Genomic DNA, 21,130 nt, shown 5'->3' on the forward strand with positions numbered 1-21,130 from the left:
AATGGCTCATAACAAATTACGTCTGATTGCAGTTTCTTAATATTTGGTTCTGTAATTTTTTGATTACATCTCGTATAAGTGAACAATTGGCTTAGATTAAGAAGAAGCAGAGGTTCTGTAATTTTTTGAGTGCATCTCATATAATTGTTGGTGAACAGATAGCTTAGATTAAGAAGAAGCACAATGAGTTATTGAACTTGCTTGCCTATTGAATTGTCGCAGTGCTCGTTGCCCAGTGAAGTGTCAATTATTTAAGCAGAGCTCTGCCTGTAACTGAATAGGACAGAATCTCAGCGTAACTTACTGGAAGTGAAGTACCAGAGTCATTAATTCAATAGTATTGTGCACGGAACCGAACAGGGCACAATCTCAGCATAACCTACTGGAAGTGAAGTAACAGAGTCATTAATTCAATAGGATTGTGGCTGGAACTGAACAGGACAGAAACTCGGAATAACCAGCGGAAACAAAAGTGATTAGAGCATCAAAAATAATTGTGAAACAATGAAATATCGCATTTGCAAACAACTAGTATCTGACATTAGTGGGAAAATGAATGCTATGAACTATTACAATGGCTTAAAGACTGCAGATATTAGTGAACAAGAGCATTGATTGTTGGGGATAAAATTTAATGAGTGACATTAATGGACATTATATTTGTATTCATGTCTATATGTAATGTCTATATGTGTTCTTTATGTTACATATTCGTCATTCTGGAGCATGTGTGGAGACACCATACCCATCGCTGAGGCCGCAGCCCAAACAACCTGAGAGACTGCTGCTTCTATCTGAAGGGGCGAGTCATCTTTTGGCTGCAAGACTCCAGAAACGGAAACTGCAATCTGCGAGACGTTCCACGACGTAGGTGGAGGGCGTCGACGTCGGGAGTTCGCTCGCCTTGCGACCTAGAGGCCGAGCGAGAACGAGCAAACATTCGCCTCAAGTTCATCACTCAAAGACGCTACACAAGAAGCGAGCTGTCTGTTGATGTTAACCGAAAATTTGATCGTCAGTTTAGTCTCGAACATCGCGGAGGTCTACAAGCAGCATTGATATAAATAAGATGAAGAATTTGAAGAAAAAGAAGACCCTATTGCAGAAGATCGTCAGCTGCAGGCAATCCAAAGAACGCATTACGAAGCTTGACACTAGAGACGGAGAATTGGCGAATGGAAAGTGAAGAGAACGAAAAATCTAGTCACACGTCATGTGGCGTGATCATTCAAGAATCTATGCGAAGTGGGGGCCAGTAAGATCCATTGTCACCATGAGTATGCTGCAAATCATAAGAAGAGACAACATGAGTGAAATAGTGAAAATGTTGTGCTTAGCCACTGAAGAAGTGGCACAACATACACAATTATGTTGCAGACTAAAAACAGAAGCAACATGAGTCAAACAATGAAAAAAAAGTGTTGCTTAGCCATTGAAGAGGAGGCACGACAAAAGATGACATAGATTACCCATATTTCATATGTCTCACTGTTGGAGCTGCACAGATGGCCTGCAGAACCCAATGGGGAGGCGAGATGAATGGACATTGCAGACCTCACTGGGCGAAACAGCAGACAAGACTACAACCAAGTTCCAAGATTAGTAATGAAATGTTGCAGACTATACATAGACTGGAAAGTGTAATTAGCATAAACTGACCTATTCAGTAATAGACATAGAGTGATGATTTAAGTTTTTTCTAGTATCTAAAAAGAAAATTTCTGGTTAACTCTAAACTGACTTATTCCATGTAGATATTAAATGAATGAAATATCTAATTAACGTTAGCAAAAATGGAAATATTTAAGATTTAGATAATACTTTGAAATATTTAAGTTAGTTTGTAATGAAGAATCTAGTATATAAGGGACATGTAAAAAAACCTCTTGTAGAAGTTTTGCAATCATCTCGTATCACCCATATATACATATGTATGTGTATGCATAAATATGTAACATACTGTCGCTGCATCATAAAAAGGAAAGACGAAATAAGAAAAAGAAAATAATAAGATCCCACGCAAAGATCCAAACCCTGGTAAAAAATAAAACCGGAATCCTACGTCGACGTCAAACATAGTTAACAAAGAACCCCAACACACCAGGGGAAAATCTGAACAGGCGTAATGTTACATATCTCGTGGTTACCTTAAACGACGACAATTTGATTGAAATAAAGTAGTCGTCGTTACATATTTGATATTTTTTGAAACTAAAATTTATTCGATCTGGCCATGAAAATTCCCATATTTCATATAGAATCACGAATTCCAGTTTTAACGCAGAAAAACTACATAAAAGAGTATTAAGAGCCAATGGAATAGAGTATTTTATGCAAAGTAGCAGGGGGCTTTATTGGAAGAGTTTCTAACGAACGTCCCTTTTGTTTCACAAGTACTATGTAAACCCAACGCACGTATTCTTAATGTCTTTCGCGTCTGGGCGCCTTTGGTGTCCGGGAGTCTTTTGCGTTTGAGATTTCAGTGTCCGAGCTTTTAGCGTTTGAGTCCTCAATATTAGCGACTCTTAAGTTATGCGCTACTGCGTGAAATAGTTAACCTCACTAGAAGGTGGGCTAATTAAAAGTAAATTTCGGTTCTTTTAATTTATTGTCAAAAATACGAAAACTGACAAAACTGTGATAACGCTAACAACCAGACAACATCTCAATCGATAAAAGATTGATATCATTAATTCCAATTTCAGAACTTCAGTTGTTGTCGAAGCTACTATTCAAACACTGTGTTGCAACTTGACCCTCGATTATAGACCCTGTTTGGACATTTATTATCGGGCTTAAGTATGAACATTCAGAGAAGTGAATCGTATCGAAGAAAATGTGTTAATAAAAACCGAGTTAACGAAAAACCGTAATGTTCTACTATTTCGAACTGAGTATGAAGAGCAGTGTACCATGTATTGGATTATCTCTGGATAGTAACAATAACAGTAGTCTATTCCATATTAATAGAAAAGGGAATAATTTTCAACGGACAAAATATCGTGCCATGTCAAATGAACCATATGACCTTAGAAGGAATTAATTCGCATGTGCTACACAAATCAAAGGTATCAATTCGTTGTGAAACGCGAATCGGCCGCCTAGTAACTGTTATGAGCGTCTTTGGTGGCATCAGCTAAACAATGCAGTTAGCGATGGTAATAATTTGAATCTATTGCTCAATAAATGTTGCCTGCAATAGCAGATAGTGTTGTGTCGCCTTCCTTTGACGTATATCGACGATGTGAAGAATACTGGCTAGGCAGAGAAGAAAGGTCATTACTCTTTCGCTGATTGTTGTACTGCCAGTAGGCACCAATAGACGGCGTGAAGCTTGGCAGGCAGAATTGTTACACCAAATTCCTGTATCATTTCTATGCTTACAACACCAACATTTAGCATGTAATCCTTTATCAGATGCTATTGAGAGATGTTAATTATACATGTTATTATTAAATTATTACGAGAGCGCCAACGCTTGAACAGTCTGTCACTTTTTCTGTGTAAGGTTTTCTCTGTTGCGTGGTAGGAAAAGTGACAGCTCAAGGGGGAGGGGGGAGGGGGGTATGTGTATCGGGAATCTGACAGAGTTTCTTTAGAAGTGAGATGAACTTCACACCTCTCCACCCCAGCATCTCGCAAGTTGTTGCTGTTCTTTAACTGAAAACCTGTAATTGACTGATGAATGTTGTGGTAGAGAAAAATTGATTGGTAAAGGTGCATAACGGTGCAAAATATGACGTGAATTAATACTTTCTGTCGCCAGTCAGTGTACAAGATTCAATAACGGTTAAACTAAATGACAATGTTCTGACTGATAAGTCGCAAGCTCCAAATATTTTTCTATACTTACCATTACTTTCTAAGTGTAGGAGGAAACACAGGATTAAATGGTTCAGTTGAAGAAGAAAGAGAATACATTAAAAAAAAGTCGTTCCACTAAGTAAGTAAAATTAATGAGTACCAGCGTCCTTCACTGAAATTAATGAAATTATAAAAGGAAACAAAAACTCTTGTGCGGTTGATGGTATTTCAGAAATAATTCTGAAAAGTAGTTCCAGCTTAACAAGTAATGTCCTTAGTGACGTAAGCAGTGCATCACTGGCTCAGGAAATGTTTCAGGTCAGTTTAAAATACGCAATTATTAAACTATTTCATAAGAAATGTGACAATACAGACTTAAACAATTAGCGATACGATTATTGCAGTGCCTGTGTTATTCTCAATTACGAAGCAAAGTTTCTTTGGAACATGGATGCGTGTCAAAAGGAACAAGGAGTGCAGTGACTACAGCCGTTACGAAATAAATTAAATGTATTCGCAATTACGAATATGGACAACCATCAGCTGTATACTGGAATGACGACAGTGAAAATTTGTACCTGATTGAAACTCGGATCCGTATTTCCCGTTTGTCGTGAAGAGTCGCCCCACCGCTTGGTTACCCGCGCGCGACTGCCGGCCACAGCCACACTTCCATACGTCGTCAACCACGCGTCTCAAACCTGTAGTCCTGCGTCCATTAGCTACATTCCCGTACAGATGAGACAGTGTACTTGAAAATCAACTGCGCGGTGTCTGTGCATAAATAAGATACTGTAGTGCCTGCGTTATTCCGAATTACGATGCAATGTTCCTTCGGAGATGCAGGCGCGTTGTGGCCGTGTAGCCAAACGGTAAGGCGACCGCGCCCGCTAACCTGAAAATACTGGTTCGAGACCCGGTTGGGCCAGAATTTTCATTGTCGTTATTCCACTTTACAGCTGATGTTTGCCCATATTCACACCTGCGAATGCATTTATTGTAAACAATTATCGTCCACTATCCTAACTGCCATCTTTTTTCCGAAATATATTCAACAAAGTAATGTACTCAAGCGTAGTTCACACTTAAGTGGAAAACAATTTGTGCAGCATATCACAGCTTAGATTTCAGAAATGTTGCTGGACGGAGAATGCTATTTGTACATTCAATCGTCAAATAGTTCAAGGCTTAATAGTATATCGCCAGTTGGTATTTTTTATGATCTTTCCGAAGACATCGATTGTGTGGATCATGATACTCTCTTAGAAAATCTCAAGTTTTATGGAATTGATTGGTTTTACACACAGCTAGTGTGAACCATACTTGGCAAACAGAAAGCAAAAGGTTGTGTTTGAATAATTCAAACAACGACAGAAAGGTGGAGTTTTTTAGCGACTGGGATAAAATCAAAAAGGAACTCCCAATACGCTTAATTTGGGGCCCACTCCCTAAATATGAGCATGACCTTCCATTCAACGTTCAAGAGGCATCTGTGGTCTAGGGCTAAAGTCCTTCATCAGTAATCAAAGTGTCCTGGGTTCGAAACTCCCCACTGCTTGCATTTTGATTAATAATCAGCATTGGTGGCTGAAGATTTCTGGAATAAGAAGCCATCCTCATTCTGCCAACGGCCGTGTCAAAGAGGGTGGAGGAGATGACAGAGGTTCAGGGCACTCTCTTGTCCTTGTGGTGGGAAACTGCACCGAAAGGCGTGAGAAAAAAATTGAATAACCAATGAAAGAATAACGTTCTACGAGTCGGGACGTTGAATGTCAGGAGTTTCAACTTGGTAGAGAAGCTAGAAAACCTAAAAGGGGAAATTCTAAGGCTCAATCTAGATATAGTGTGGGTCAATGAAGTGAGATGGAAAGAAGACAAGGATTTCTGGTCAGATGAGATACGGTATATCAACAGCAGCAGGGAATGGTACAACAGGAGTGGGATTCGTTGTGAACTGAAAGGTAGGGCAGGGAATGAGTTAGTGTGAACCGGTCAGTGTTAGGGTTGTTTTCGTCAGAATCGGCAGCAAACCAACACCGACAACGGTAGGGACACATGCCGAGCTCGCAAGCGGAAGATGAACAGATAGAGAAACTATATAAGAGTACTGAACGGCTAATTCAGCACGTCAAGCGAGATGAATGAACTTCAGCTACTTTCCTCTTCGTATAATTGCTAATTTTGGAAACAAACATGAAGACCGCCTGACATAGTTTCCATATTTCCACTCATTAATGTGGTGTGGAATAACTTCGTGGGGTAAGTAATCACTAAGAACCGAAGTACTGTCTGCACAAAAGCGAGCAGTAAAATGACGTTTGGTTTGTGGGGTGCTCAAGTGCACGGTCATCAGTGCCCGTAAAAAGTGCCAAATTTTACACAGTCCAATTCTTTTACACACTTCAGTCTAGCCACTGTCGCGAATGATGATGATGATGATGAAATGATAAGGACAACACAAACACCCAGTCCCCGAGCAGAGAGCAGTAAGAATAATATGAGGTGTTCACCCACAGACGTCATGTAGGTACATCTTCAAGGAGTTAGGCATTTTAACTGTGCTGTCACAATACATATACTCGCTAATGAAATTCGTCACAAATAATCCAACACAATCGGAGCAGAACAGTGATGTAATGTCCGTACCTGTAACAGCAGAGGGAAAAAATGCCCCGTATCACCCAGACAGGTAGTGAAGAAAGTTTTAAATCTAATGTAACATCACTTCTCCTGGACAACTCCTTCTATTGCATTGTCGAATTTGAACTGGAGGCTAGTAGAAAAAGAAGAATCTTTTTAAATGGTAGTTGGGTAGTTGCATGAATAGAAATACAATGGAAATGTGTTCATTAATGTTAACCCTAATCATGTACACATATCCTGTAATGTGCCTCATTCCACATTATTTCGGTAACGGAATCGTTCAGGTGATCTAGACAACATATAACTAACTAGCCCCTGCTTCAGAGAGCAGTGGTGCAAGTGGCTTGTCCAGGTCGTCTTCGTTTTCTATACCGTAACTGTCGTTGGTGCTAGAGCGCGTCCCTTCATATTGCCGGCACAGTTGAGTACACAACAGACCTACTCACCTATACCCACACCTACCTTGACAATCTGCTTCCATTTGCAAGACATAAGCTGAAGCAACCTCTCCAAAGCCAGGGGTTTCAGTGCGGTAATGCAACATAAAGCCCTCCCGTCAGTCTCATATACTGCTGTACTACTTAGACCCAGAGCACTGGGGGTGAAAGCTGATAGAAAATGGGTTGGCCGCCAATACCAAACGGGAACACCAGGTTCCCGAGAGGCTGCTTGGGCTTATATCTTGCAGGCAGAAGAAGCAGTTTACCAAGGTCTGTGAGGCTATAAGTGAGCAGACATTGTGCCTGCAATGTGAAGGCCCACGCTCCAGCATCGACGTCAGTTTTGATGAAGACCTGGGCGAGCCTCCGAATGAAAACAATGGACTCAGACGGTTGCTGTAAAACAATTGACTCAGTCGGCTGGAGCCTTACGTATCCGTTCAATTATTCATTAATTGCTTCGACTGAAACCAGCCTGTGGGAGTAACTGAATGGAAACAATGGTATCAGTCGGCTGTAGTTTTACGTGTCGGCTTGATTGTTATTCATTCATTTTCTTTCGCATGAAATCAGTCCATGCGAGCAACCGAATGAAAAAGACAACACAACCCTGTGGTGTTTTTTGTACTGACTGAGTTATTCTTTCTTTCCGAGCGAAACCAGTGTTTCTCAGTTTTTTTTATCGCTTGAAGCACGTATTCACTGAACGCATTGTCTAGCAGTTTTAGTTGACTGAGCTAGCCAGTTATTCTTCTGAGAGAAAACAGTTTGTAAGTACTTTTATTAGGTGAATTTAACTAGTGACATGCAGTACAAACCGGGGCACACACACCCCCAGAAGGCAGCCCCACCCCCCAGGTTTGCGTGAAGACAGCTCAATGGACACGCTAAAGTTAAAATAAGCAATATACATATTCACTTATGGATGTGTGTGACGTCCTTAGGTTAGCTAGCTTTAAGTAGTTCTAAGTTCTAGGGGACTGATGACCTCAGATAGTGCTCAGAGCCATTTGAACCATTTGAACCATATTCATACCTTCAACTTTTGTTGTCCTGTCTCGCTCAGTTGCGTGTAATTTTACAGTACATTGTTAATTTTTACTTGCTGATCGTCTAACTGCAACGGTATGACACACAATTTTCGTGCCACACGCGTTTCGCCTTTACTCTCTGCAACGTATCAGCAGTGACCTGAAATATTTTTACTATTTGTTTACGTTTCGGGACAATGTATAAACAGTTTACGCGTATGGTAAGAAAATTGTAGTTATACGGTCAACAAGTAAAAATTAACAATATACTGTAATAAACATATTCATTTAATTACGTATTGAAAGACTAATCGTTCATTTCGTCATTTAGAGGTGACAAATAGATTGCTGTGCCAACGGCATAGAATGAAGAAGGCAAGGAGAAACCACTTCATTAAAGATCTAATTAGATTTCTCAAGTATCAACAGCCATAATATGAATATGAAACAAGCTCTAGTAAAAATGCAATCCGGAGTAATAGCCCCTCATTCGGATCTCCGGCAGGGGACTACCAGAGATCTCGTTTCAACAGTTCATAGGAAGAAAGGAAATAAAAAGAGCTATAGTAGAATTGGAACGTGGAACGTCCGCACCTTACTGCAGATGGGGAAGCTCGAAAACCTTAAGCAAGAAACGAAGAAAATGAAGTTGGATATACTAGGAGTGTCTGAAATGAGATGGCCTAACTGCGGAGATTTCTGGAGTGATGAGTACAGGATAATTCACACAGGAACGATAGAAGATAGACCTGGAGCAGGTGGGGTCGGAGTAGTTATGAGTCGAAAATTGGGGCAGAGAGTGAAGGGATATATACCATATGGAGGAAGGATAATACTTGTCAGTCTGGATACCAAACCTACAGAGACGGTTGTGATACAGGTCTATATGCCTACCACAAACCAGGAGGATGAGGAAGTTGAAGCTGTATATGAAGAGTTAAATGGAGCCATGAGAGGAATCAAAGGAGAAACAAACTTAATAATTATAGGAGACTGGAATGCAATAGTAGGAGATAAAGAGGTACAGCCAGCTGTTGGACGCTACGGCCTTGGTAAAAGGAATGATAGAGGAGACCGACTTATAGAATTTTGTAACAGGAACCAACTGATAATATCGAACACGTGGTTTCAACATCACCCCCGTAGAAGATACACCTGGAAGTCACCAGGGGATAGAGAACGATACCAAATTGATTACATTCTAGTCAAAAATAGATTTAGAAATCAACTAAAAGACTCTAGAGCATACGCAAGCCCAGATATTGTGAGTGATCACAACATGGTTGTTGCGGAATGCCGACTCAAGTTTAAATGCATTAGGAAGAAAATAGGAAATGGAAAACTGGATATAGGGAAGCTTGGAAACCGTGAGACGCAGAAGGAGTTCCAAGAAAGGGCTAAGGATCTAATTCAACAGTATCCTATAGAGAATGTAGAACAACATTGGGAAAATATGAGAGATGGCCTAATAAAAGCAGCTGAAGAGATAATTGGAAAACAAAAACCTGAAAAGAGGAAGGAGTGGATAACTGATGAAATAATACTTATGTTTGAGGAAAGAAGGAAGCTCAAAAATAATGAAACGGAAGAAGGGAAAACGGCATACCGAGTGCTTAGGAACAAAATCAACAGGAAGTTGAAGCAAGTAAAAGAAAGATTCCTTGAAGACAGATGCAAAGAAGTTGAAGACCTTCTGAAGAAAGGGAACCTTGAATTAGCATACAAAACAGTGAAACGCTTCTTCTCAGGAGGACAAAGGATTAGATGTAATGCCCTAATAAGAAAGGATAATAAGATGGTGTATAATCATGAAGATATAGCACTTACGTGGAAGGAATACCTAGAGAAATTATATGGAGGCAACGTACAAGATGACATGATTGAAAGTGAGGACGAAGTAGATAAAGATGAACTAGGAGACAGCATACTAAGGTCTGAATTTGATCGGGCACTACAGGCACTTAAGCACGGAAAAGCACCAGGAATTGACTCACTGCCTGCAGAAATCATCAAAGCAGTTGGAACAGAAATAAAAGATATATTGTATAAATTAATCTGCCAAATATATGATACTGGAGAGCTGCCTGAGGACTTCAAAAAGTGTATTATTGTTCCATTACCAAAGAAAATGCCAGCAAAATCGTGTGCACAATACAGAACCCTCAGCCTAACATCACATGCATCAAAAATTTTGACGACCATCCTCCTTAGAAGAATTGAAGGGAACGTGGAATGCATGCTCACAGAAGACCAGTTTGGCTTTAGAAGCCATTATGGCCCTAAGGCTCATAATAGAAAAAAGAATGGAAAAAGGAAAGGACACCTATATAGCATTTATTGACCTCGAAAAAGCCTTTGATAAGGTTGAATGGAAAAAGCTATTCCAGATATTGAGGGAAACTGGAGCTAAGTATAAGGACAGGAGAACGATATGGAACATATACAAAGAAGAGGTAGCAATAGTGAGATGTGGGGAACATCAACAACAAGCAAAAATTAAACAGGGTGTGAGACAGGGATGTGCACTCTCCCCTGTCCTCTTTAATATGTACATACAGAAAGCAATGGACGAGGTCAGAGAAAAGTTAGGACAAGCTAATGGAATCAGGATCCAGGGAAAAATAGTTGATATGCTGCGTTTTGCGGATGACATTGCTGTCCTAGCGGAAAATGAGGAAGAATTACAAGTAGTGTTGGAGGAAATGGAAAACAATCTTGCTACACGGTACAACATGAAAATTAATAAGTCAAAAACAAAAATCTTAGTTGCAAGCAAACAAAATAATCAAGCAATTACGAATATAAGGCTGAATGGAGAGAAGCTGAAAGAAATACAAGACTTTGTCTACTTGGGAAGCAGAATAACATCAGATGGTCGTAGTAGGAAAGATGTAATAAGTAGAATAAATCAGGCAAAGATTGCATTCTATAAAAGGAAAGGAAAGACCTTTGTTGGGAGTGTGCTTCTCTACGGCTGCTAAACCTGGACACTTGGAGAGGATGAAAGAAGAAGGATTGAAGGATTCGAAATGTGGTGTCTGCGAAGGATGTTAAAAATTCCATGGACGGCCAGGATGACAAATGAAGAAGTCCTGCAGAGAGCAGAGGAAGTTCCAGTTCTTTGGAAGACGGTCAAGAAGAGGAGAGATATATGGATGGGACACATTCTGAGACATGAAAGTCTTCTCCACACTATAACGGAAGGCCTTGTGGAGGGCAAAAGGGCAAGAGGCAGACCTAGAAGAAAGTACATAAGCCAGATAATGCAGGACCTAGGATGCGGAAGTTTCACGGAATTGAAGAGGCTGGCCGACAATCGCACTGAATGGAGAGCTGCTGCAAATCAATCTTAGGATTGGCAACTTAAGGAGGAGGCATTAAATTGTTCCAGGTGCACTTAACGCGTAACGAGTAAAAAAGCTTTTCTCTTGGGTGTAGTAGAGAGGGTTGAGGAAGCATAGTTCTCTTAGGGCTGCATGAAGTAGGAGGGGACAAATAAACATTGCCAAATTCTTGCGACCGTCAGCATTCCGTTTTACTGATGTCCGATACTTAATTAATTAAAAATTAAAAAAGATCATACGGCGGCGCTTGCCGCTCGCTCTGCGCGCGCTCCACGTCAGAGTCCAGCTGCTATTAGGGACAGGGTAGCAGCCGGCTCGAGGAGGTGGCGCCGTGGCCAGCCTACTTGCCGCAGGTTCCGCCTGTACTGCGCGTGTGCCGAACTCCGCGCCACCGCCTCGCGACGGCTGCTGCCCTGGCCCTGGTAGAAGCAGGACGTACACGTACGTCGGCCGGCGGCCACCCCCTCCCCCCAACAACGACCGGAAAAGACTGAATCAAAAAAGTATGTAAACATCGCTGAGTGAAAACATTCGTATAACTGACGTAACCAACAAATGCTTGTGTCACTCGAACCTGGAGAGTGAGTGTGGCCACAGACTAGTTAGTAGTTTCATTTCGTTGTTTTATTCGACTGATGAAACCGACTGAATGAAAAAACCTATCGGCTGAACAATCGATTGTTCAAAACAGTCGGTTGTTCCATCACTACTACATGCAAGTACCACTATGTGAAGTACCTGAGGCGACAGTAGGTATTCATCGAATTACTATACTCAATTTTTCTCTCTCATCACTTTTAATCATTCAACTACAGCTTCTTTTTAGCTGAAGAAGAGCAACAACATCTAATTGTTCAGCCTGCACCTTCCAGAGACCCTGATGCTTTCACCCGAACATTTCATTGCCCAAGTCCCTTCAGCTAAACCTTCTACTGTCCGAGAAACATTGCCTGGGCCACAGACAAACGAAGTAAAAGCACTGTGCGCATGACAGTTATCGACAGTTCACTATATAAATTAAAATTCCTTTGTACGCATATACTACCACTAAATTCCTTCTTTCTTTTCCAGATGGAGAATTTACGCGACATCGTGTGCTCGACATTCACTCATTTCATGTAACGCAGAATTTCACATCCATCCTTTTATTCACTGTCATGTACCTAATATGTTGTAAATATAATTTCTTGAAGTTTTCATTAAACAAGCTTTCCCATTAGTCCACTCAAAAGAGTCTCTTTTAATCGTAGTACACCGAAAGGCATTGCGTCGATGAGAGACAGAAAAGCAGGAGGGGTAGTTAGGCTGTAGGGCACAGGGAGCATCTTTCGTAAATTTCGCTTTGCTCGTCAGAAAAATAATGTTGCAGACGTCTTTTGTGGGAAACTTAATAAACTTTCACGTTGGTGTTGGGGTTTTGTCGACAACATGTATATTTTTCGAGCTCTAGCGGATGGGGGTGGGAGATTTTGACGTTTTCGCAGAAGGGCCAAAAAAAATCGCTGTTTTTCTGGACAGCGCCGATACTGCTGGTCAGAAAATAAAACCTCACTAGCGCATTGTGTAGGAAAATTTGTCTAATTTGGTACCGAGTGGTCATCTTTGAAAAACGTGCAGTTTTCTAAATATAAGCGAAAAAATGAAAAACTGCGAAAATTTTGAAGTTTTTTTATTGTTTTGTTGTGAAGCCGACCTCTTACAAGGCAGCAAATCTGAAATTCTGATTCAACACCCTAAAAAAGTATGGAACCGTTGACGAAAAACTTCCGCAATTTTGTTAGGCAAATGGCTCTGAGCACTATGGGACTCAACTGCTGTGGTCATCAGTGTTATATCCTAGCCAGTAATGCCAACCGAGCCCACTGCCAAAAGGTTGGCAGCATCAAAATCCGGACGCCGTCCGCATAAGCAGCGCCAGCGATACAGGAAATCGCCGCAAGTCTGCGCGCGCCACTGCTGGCTTCTGGCTTCTTAAGCGCTGGAGTCGCGAGCGCTAGGACAGTTCTGTATTCGCCGCTCAGTTGTATACTCGCCACCGATTTGTGTACTTGCTAGTCAGTTGTGTGTTCATCGCAGCAGAGTTGTTGTTTGTCGACAGCCGACGCTGACCTAGCCGCTCCGACTCGAACTAGACAGACTTCTGTAGACACGGAGTTCACTACTGTGTTTCTGTATCTTCGTTAATAAAGATAAGTACCGACTTTTATTTAGTCAGAGTGTTTGGGTTTTCATCTTTCTGTTCACTGTTCCAGCGGACCGGTCGGCCCGCTATTAAAAGTGTGGCGGTGACTTCGTAAGCCGTTTCTACAGCGAAGTGTTTGTCGCTACGAACGCCGCCACAAAAATCAGTCCCCTAGGACTTAGAACTACTTAAACCTAACTAACCTAAGGACATCACATACACCCATGCCCGAGGCAGGATTCGAACCTGCGACCATAGCAACAGCGCGGCTACGGACTGGAGCGCCTAGAACCGCACGGCGACCGCGGCCGGCGTAGGAAAATGGCCTTGACCTTAGGTGTTGCACAAACTCTGCGTTGGTGAACGGTTCAAGCAAAAGTAGAGCGGGTGCTTTTGGTTCTCTTTGAACGCAGAATTAATATTCATTTAGTTGTAACATGACGATCCATGGAATTGTTTCTGGTTGCATTGGTATGCACAAGACTTGTGCGACAGTTTAGTATCTTTTGCCTCATCTGGTTTCCCGGTGGCCCACAAACACAAAAGTATTATAGCTGTGTCAGTCATCCCACAAGGGTGCTGGACAATCGTCGTGCTTTCTTCTGTCTGTATGTGCATTCTACATAAATCCTCAGTTCATTTCTATGCCCATCGGAAGTGTTGAATGATCGGAATTAATATCAACCAATGGTTTCCTTTCAACAGACAGTATACTCCTCTAGCTTGCACCTAAGACCTTTTAACAGTATGGGTTCTTGGCACTGTGTGTGTCTCCCACTAACTTACAGGATAATCTCCAGTCCACCGACGCAAATCATAAGCAGTACAGCACTCCTTTATGTGTTACCCTTGCTCCAACCTAATAATAATCTCCGTCCATCGAATTCACTGACATTTTTACACATATTTGTTTGTCCTCTTTTCGTAGTTTTGTAAGGGCGCTTCTGTATGCTAGTAAAACTGAAATCGGTTCCTCGTACTCGGTTAGAAAGCACCCCACAAAGGCCCAAGTCAGACGTAGGAGATGAGCCTGTGGCAGTAAAACACGAGGGGACGGTTCTGACGCCGAATCTGAAGCTATGGAGACCGTCACAGTCGCATTTTCCGGGAGAAATACTGCCTCGAGAAAGAATTCAGTGATTATTATATAGACCTAAATTGTAGGTTGGATATTAATCTGGTTAGGATTAGGGCTACCCCCCACCCCAGCTACCCAACCAAAAATAAACAAAGAATTGTTTTCTGTGTGTAATGCAAAAGCAACGATGAATAATGATTTTGTAGAAGAATATTTCTTTTCTTGTTCGTCACCCTACTAAAAATCCTAAAATATTCTCCAATTTACGACTCAGCAGCCGAGTTTGTAGCTCGAACTGAGGGTTTACCAGGTCCACGTGGTCAAGGGACGCTGATTCAGAGTTCGAAGACCGGTGGCTGCTGCGCAATGCGCCACTCGCATTTTGTTGTGTCACTGCGAACCGTTGTTCTGATGGATTGGAAATTCCACAGTATCACGGCTGTGGCACGGTTTTGGTCGCTTCAGTGAACTAAGTGATGGCACAGGTTGCTGCGGATGTTCGCATAACTGAAATAAGAGGTCCAAAGTTGAGAAAATATATAGCATTCGGTCGCTAATAATGTCTTTATTGCAGATCTGGGTTTCAAGCACTGTGTGGCTATCATCAGAGCTAAGACATATAAGAATACATTATAATGATACATATGCATGAATGAAGAACATATTACAGTTGTATAAGATTTTTACAAGATGACAAAGCACGACATCTGTGAGATGAAAGCCCAATCCTCATTATTTCCTACTACATAGGTGGCCCCTACCAGACTATCTACGAGCAATGCCCCACATTCTTTTTTTTAAAAAGCCATTAATATACACACATAAAGTTTTGCATCACCTCGGTTCCGAGAGTTCCGGAACCTGTACAGAAAATTGGAATGGAGGTCAACATAAACGTTATTTCCGCCCTTTTTATTGCTCATGAAAACCACACATTGCATGCTGTACCACCATACAGCGAGACCTTCACTGGTGGTGGTCAAGACTGCTGCACACACCAGTACCTCTAATAGCCAGTGGCACGTCCTCTTGCATTGATGCATGCCTGTATTTGTCATCGCATACTATCCACAAGTTCATCAAGCCACTGTTGGTCCAGATTGTCCCACTCCTCGATGGCGATACGGCGTGGATGCCTCAGAGTGGCTGGTGGGTCATGTCGTCCATAAGCAGCCCTTTTCAATCTATCTGAGGTATGTTCGATAGGGTTCATGTCTGGAGAACATGCTGGCAACTGTAGTTGAGCGATGTCATTATCCTGAAGGAAGTCATTCACAAGATGTGCAGCCGGCCAGAGTCGCCGTGCGGTTCTAGGCGCTACAGTCTGGAGCCGAGCGACCGCTACGGTCGCAGGTTCGAATCCTGCCTCGGGCATGTATGTGTGTGATGTCCTTAGGTTAGTTAGGTTTAAGTAGTTCTAAGTTCTAGGAGACTGTTGACCTCGGAAGTTAAGTCGCCTAGTGCTCAGAGCCATTTGAACCATTTGAACAAGATGTGCACAGTTTGAGTCGTAACACGACGTCCTGTGGGTACACGAAAAGCATTATTCAACATGGTGGCGTTGCTGTCAGGGCTCCTCCGAGCCATAATCCGAATGTAGCGGTCATCCATTGCAGTAATAGCCCTTGGGCGGCCTGAGCGAGGTATGTCATCGACAGTTCCTATCTCTCTGCATCTCCTCCATGTCCAAACAACATCGCTTTGGTTCAATCCGAGACAGCTGGACACTTCCCTTGTTGAGAGCCCTACCTGGCACAAAGAAAACAATGCGGACGCGATCGAACCGCGGTATTGACCGTCTAGGCATGGTTGAACTACAGAAAAACACGAGCCGCGTACCTCCTTCCTGGTGGAATGACTGGAACTGATCGGCTGTTGAACCCTGTCCATCTAACAGGCGCTGTTCATGCATGGCTGTTTTTATGTTAGGGCAGGTTTAGTGACGTCTCTGAACAGTCAAAGGGGGCTGTGTGTGTGATACAATATTCACAGTATATATATATATATATATATATATATATATATATATATATATATATATATGTGTGTGTGTGTGTGTGTGTGTGTGTGTGTGTGTGTGTAAAGAACGGATACAGTCTCTGTGTACCTGAACATTTATTAGAGTAACGTGTAAAACTTAAAAGTAAATGGGTGAAACAACTAGTAGTCAGAATGCAGCCTGTACCAGATGGTTCTATGCAACTCAAGCCACAGAACAGTTGCGTTTCTTATTCGTATATCAAACATAACTTTTGAAAAAAAGCGTTGTATCTCCATTGAACTGATGAAAGATGCAGTGTTTGTCACTATATGGTAAAACAGTATTTACAATGCAGTCCGTGGCAGATGGTTCTGTATGGCTTAAACTACAGACCAGCATAACAGCTCGTATACAGAAGTGTTACGGGTCAGATAACGTCAATGATGGTGTTGTCCGCACTGCTGCTGTCGGGAGATGTTGATAAACCCACATCAGCAGGTGGCGTCCAGGAGGGGCTGTGGTGCGGTACGGCAGACACCCTGCTGCTGCTAACTCTGCATTCAGTGTGAGAATAAACTCAGTGTAAACATTACACCGTGTACTCTTCCGCGTTTGCTGGAAACTCATTGTATTTCGTTTCGCAGAGAGCGGAAGCTAAGCTGTCTCGAATGCAGTCGAGTGGGATAGTAAGGATACATTTCATGCTGAACTTTACACACACATCGACTCAGCGATGATACAAGACAACAGATGTACTGGTGCATTTAACTACCTAGCTGCTTTGTCCAGCTAACCTACAGTGATGTGAGCTGTAAGTTGCAGTTTAGACATAAAAAGGGACGAGCAGAGAAAAGGTATATAGTCTGTTTGAAATTACTTGATAGTTGACGTGCGTCACTCGCTGCTACGGCGTTGCCACATCGGCCGCCAGCTACCGTTCGGTTACAGGCGACACAACCGCGGCAAGGCACTTCACAAACGCAGGTAATGTGTAACGCGGAGCAGTGTTGTTGGAAGCGACTGCCGCAAGTTATGTCTGAAATGGGGGATGCTCTGTCGACAGGAGAGTTTAAGAAACCAAAGACTGGACTGCAGCAGGAGACGGGTTCTGTACCGCTGAAATTAAACTCATGTCCTAGGTGAACCACAGCCTCGTGATGTGAAATGTAACCAAGAAAGCAGTGGTCAACGATCTGCCGCAGAAGTAAAATCACCATCGCTTTGTTCATGGCTATTAAAGCTAACCTCTACGAGTAAACTCAAAGCAGAAAATGGTCAGTTTCAGCTCTAAAAGCAAACAGTAATTCCTTTCTGTCATTGTTTATCTGAGTGTAACACAAATGCAATGATCACATACGTTCAGTCATGGGTAAAGCAGGTGGTAGACTTCGGTTTCAAATGGTTCAAATGGCTCTGAGCACTATGGGACATAACTGCTGTGGTCATCACTCCCCTAGAACTTAGAACTACTTAAACCTAACTAACCTAAGGACATGACAAACATCCATGCCCGAGGCAGGATTCGAACCTGCGACCGTAGCGGTCGCTCGGCTCCAGACTGTAGCGCCGAGAACCGCTCGGCCACTTCGGCCGGCAGACTTCGGTTTATTGGTAGAATACTGGGGAAGTGCAGTCAAGGAGATTGCTTGCGAATCACTCGTGCGATAGGTTCTGTAATATTGCTTAAGTGTGTGGTACCCGTGTGAGACAGGACTAACAGGGGATACTGAACATATACATAGGAGGGCAGCACGAATTGTCAAAGATTTGTTTAATCCGTGGGAGAGTGTCACAGCGATACTGAAAAAACCGAACACCAGACTCTTGAAGATAGACGTAAACTATCCCGAGAAGGTCTGTTAACAAAGTTTCAATAAACAGCTTTAAATGATTACTCAAAGGACGTACTACAAGTCCCTACGTATGGCTCACACAGGTATCATGAGGATAAGATTAGAATAATTACCGTACGCACAGAGACATTCGAATAATCAATCTTCCCGCTCTCCATTCGTGAATGGAAGGAACCCTAATAACTAGTACAATGGGACGTACCCTCTGCCATGCACCTTACAATGGTCTGCAGAGTATAGATGTAGATGTACCTGAAACTATCCTCTCACTGGTTACACCAGCTGCTACGTTACGAATAGCTGAGCAGTCCTCGATGGCACTTATAGGTGACACAAGGCAGATTGCAGATGAAAAAAAATAATAGGTAGAAAAATAAAGGCAAATAAAAATGTCGATACGACGATGAAAATGACATAGCAAAGAATTACAAAAAAAATTGACTGAATGAAAATGATAATCAAACTCTTTTGATTTATCATCATCTTCATCGTCGTCACCATTATCACCATTTATTGCACATACACAGCGCGTTTAGGCCCACAGCAGAAGAAAAAATATACAATTACAAGACATATACAGAACATAACGAAATGATTAACACATCAAGTACACAAATCATGACAAAATACTTGTAACATGACAGAAATTTATTATAAGTTTGCCCGTTTACTTCTGTGTCGGGCGTCTTCAGTGCTGTCTGTTGGATCTGCTTCTTTCTGGGTCACTGAAATCCTGCCTCTACACTCGTTCGCGGACGACTTCTTGGACGTCTCCCAGTTGGCTAGTGTAGAAATACTCAGAGAAGTGCCCTCTGCTCGCAGAACATGTCCTGCCCAGTCTAGCGTTCTTCGTGCAATCACTCTTCCAATATTTTGGTTAGAATTAGAAATAACAAAATTTCCACCGTATGTGACAAGATTGGAACCTCCGATCTTCAACACGACTACTTTCTGCCAGAACCATTGCGCTAAAGTACAACAGTGACAGAAGCTATGTTTCTGACTGTGATCATGCAGTCGCAATAATGAATTACTTTGACGCAATGGCGTGCGAAACTTGCCTTCATACGAAGCATATCTCCTGTAAGCCGATCTCTGTGATCGTGATAACCACATACGTGACGCTGAATCGCGTCTTATGTGGAAGTATCCAGTGGTGTTTGGTTAGTACTATGTACGAAACGTGTGTAATTCATTAGCATCTTTATGTTTGTGCACGCTGTTTCTCGTGTGGTCATCATCTGTGATGAAATACGAAATTAAAGCGCCAGACCAAAGATTCGGGATCCAAACACATCAAGAGAGCATGTCGAACGAGGAACTGGAAGTCAGCTGACCAACTGTTCGTCACCGGCGAATGGTTCCTCTTTGGAGAAAATGAACTTCAGAGCGTGAACTGTCAAGTGTCACTTAGTTTTAATCAAAGTATAGCTTCGAATGTCGTTTGATTGTGAAACAGAATGAAACGATATACGGCGGAACTGCGACAATACGCTTGTTAGCTAACAAGATGGAAAACATAACATGCTCTCGTTCTTAGCTAACTTAATATTGTAATTAAAAACAAGAGTGATGAAAATTCATAACTTAAACGGAGCGTAATTTTTCTGCATGTTACGTAAGAAAGCATTGCAGGTATTTTGCCATATAGTTCAATATTGAAGCCACTGAAGGTATTAATTACAGACAGTCGTCTGACGTCTGAACTCCTTCCATGTCCAAATCTGAGGAGTGCATTTCATTACTGGAACAGTCATCTGCTACACTGATGACGAGGCGATCAACAGAATCCACGAAGGCAAGCAAGCGCCACACTTTCTCCTCTTCTTTTGTGATGTGCTGTACCACATTCCACCAGTGTTTGGCAGTGAAGTGTGACAAAGCTTCGTGCATTATCGCACTACATCAGCCAGTTTAAATGCCGCTACTTCTCACGACAAAGTCCTTAACTCGGCTCCAGATCGATTCTACAGTGTCGAGGGTGCAGTGGTTCTGTGGCAGCTGTAGGAAATGTAGTATTGCTTTGGTGTCCTCAATATTGTGAAAAATTTTTGTTTTCCTCTTTCCTACGACACTTATCACTCTGGCTCGTGAGAGATGACATGTGTGGTATAAGACAGTGGACATAGTCCAGATAAACAGTATCTAATTTTTCATTTTCCTGCAAAAAAAGAAAAAACTTTGATTGAAAAGAAACATTTTTGGTAGATAGTGTTCCAGTGTAAAGTGAAGCGCCTGCACGACAGGTGGGAACGTTAGAGCAGAGAGGGCTACGAAGAAGACGTCAGCCAATCGCACACTGACCGAACCCTCTCCAGGACGACAACGCAACGGCAGCGCCCTCTACACGAAGAGGACATAAGCTCCGCGCTGCCTGGCCGCAGCCCAGTTCTACGAGTTTCTGCAGAAGCGTCAAGACCAGCGACCTGGATAGAAGCATCCACTGTATTACCACACTTGTATTAGGAATTATATGTACTGAAGAGATTCCTTATTTGCATGTCGCCCCTTGCTTGAGACACATCATTGTAAATTCTCAAAGCTAAGTATTTTCATTGGTTCATCTTCTAATGAAATTCTTTAATATGATTTGCTTCAATTGTTGTCTATCGATCCGAGAAAGCAGGTTTCCTAAGCACCCCATATTTGATGAGTATGGAGGATACAGCACATAGGACCCTGATGTCAATGTCTTTGAGATGTCATGCTATTGGAGAAAATAATTTGATTAATTTGATATTCAGAGAGAGAGACAGATATAAAGTACTCCAATT

The sequence above is a fragment of the Schistocerca cancellata genome, chromosome 10, assembly GCF_023864275.1.
Source record: "Schistocerca cancellata isolate TAMUIC-IGC-003103 chromosome 10, iqSchCanc2.1, whole genome shotgun sequence".
Taxonomy (NCBI): domain Eukaryota; kingdom Metazoa; phylum Arthropoda; class Insecta; order Orthoptera; family Acrididae; genus Schistocerca; species Schistocerca cancellata.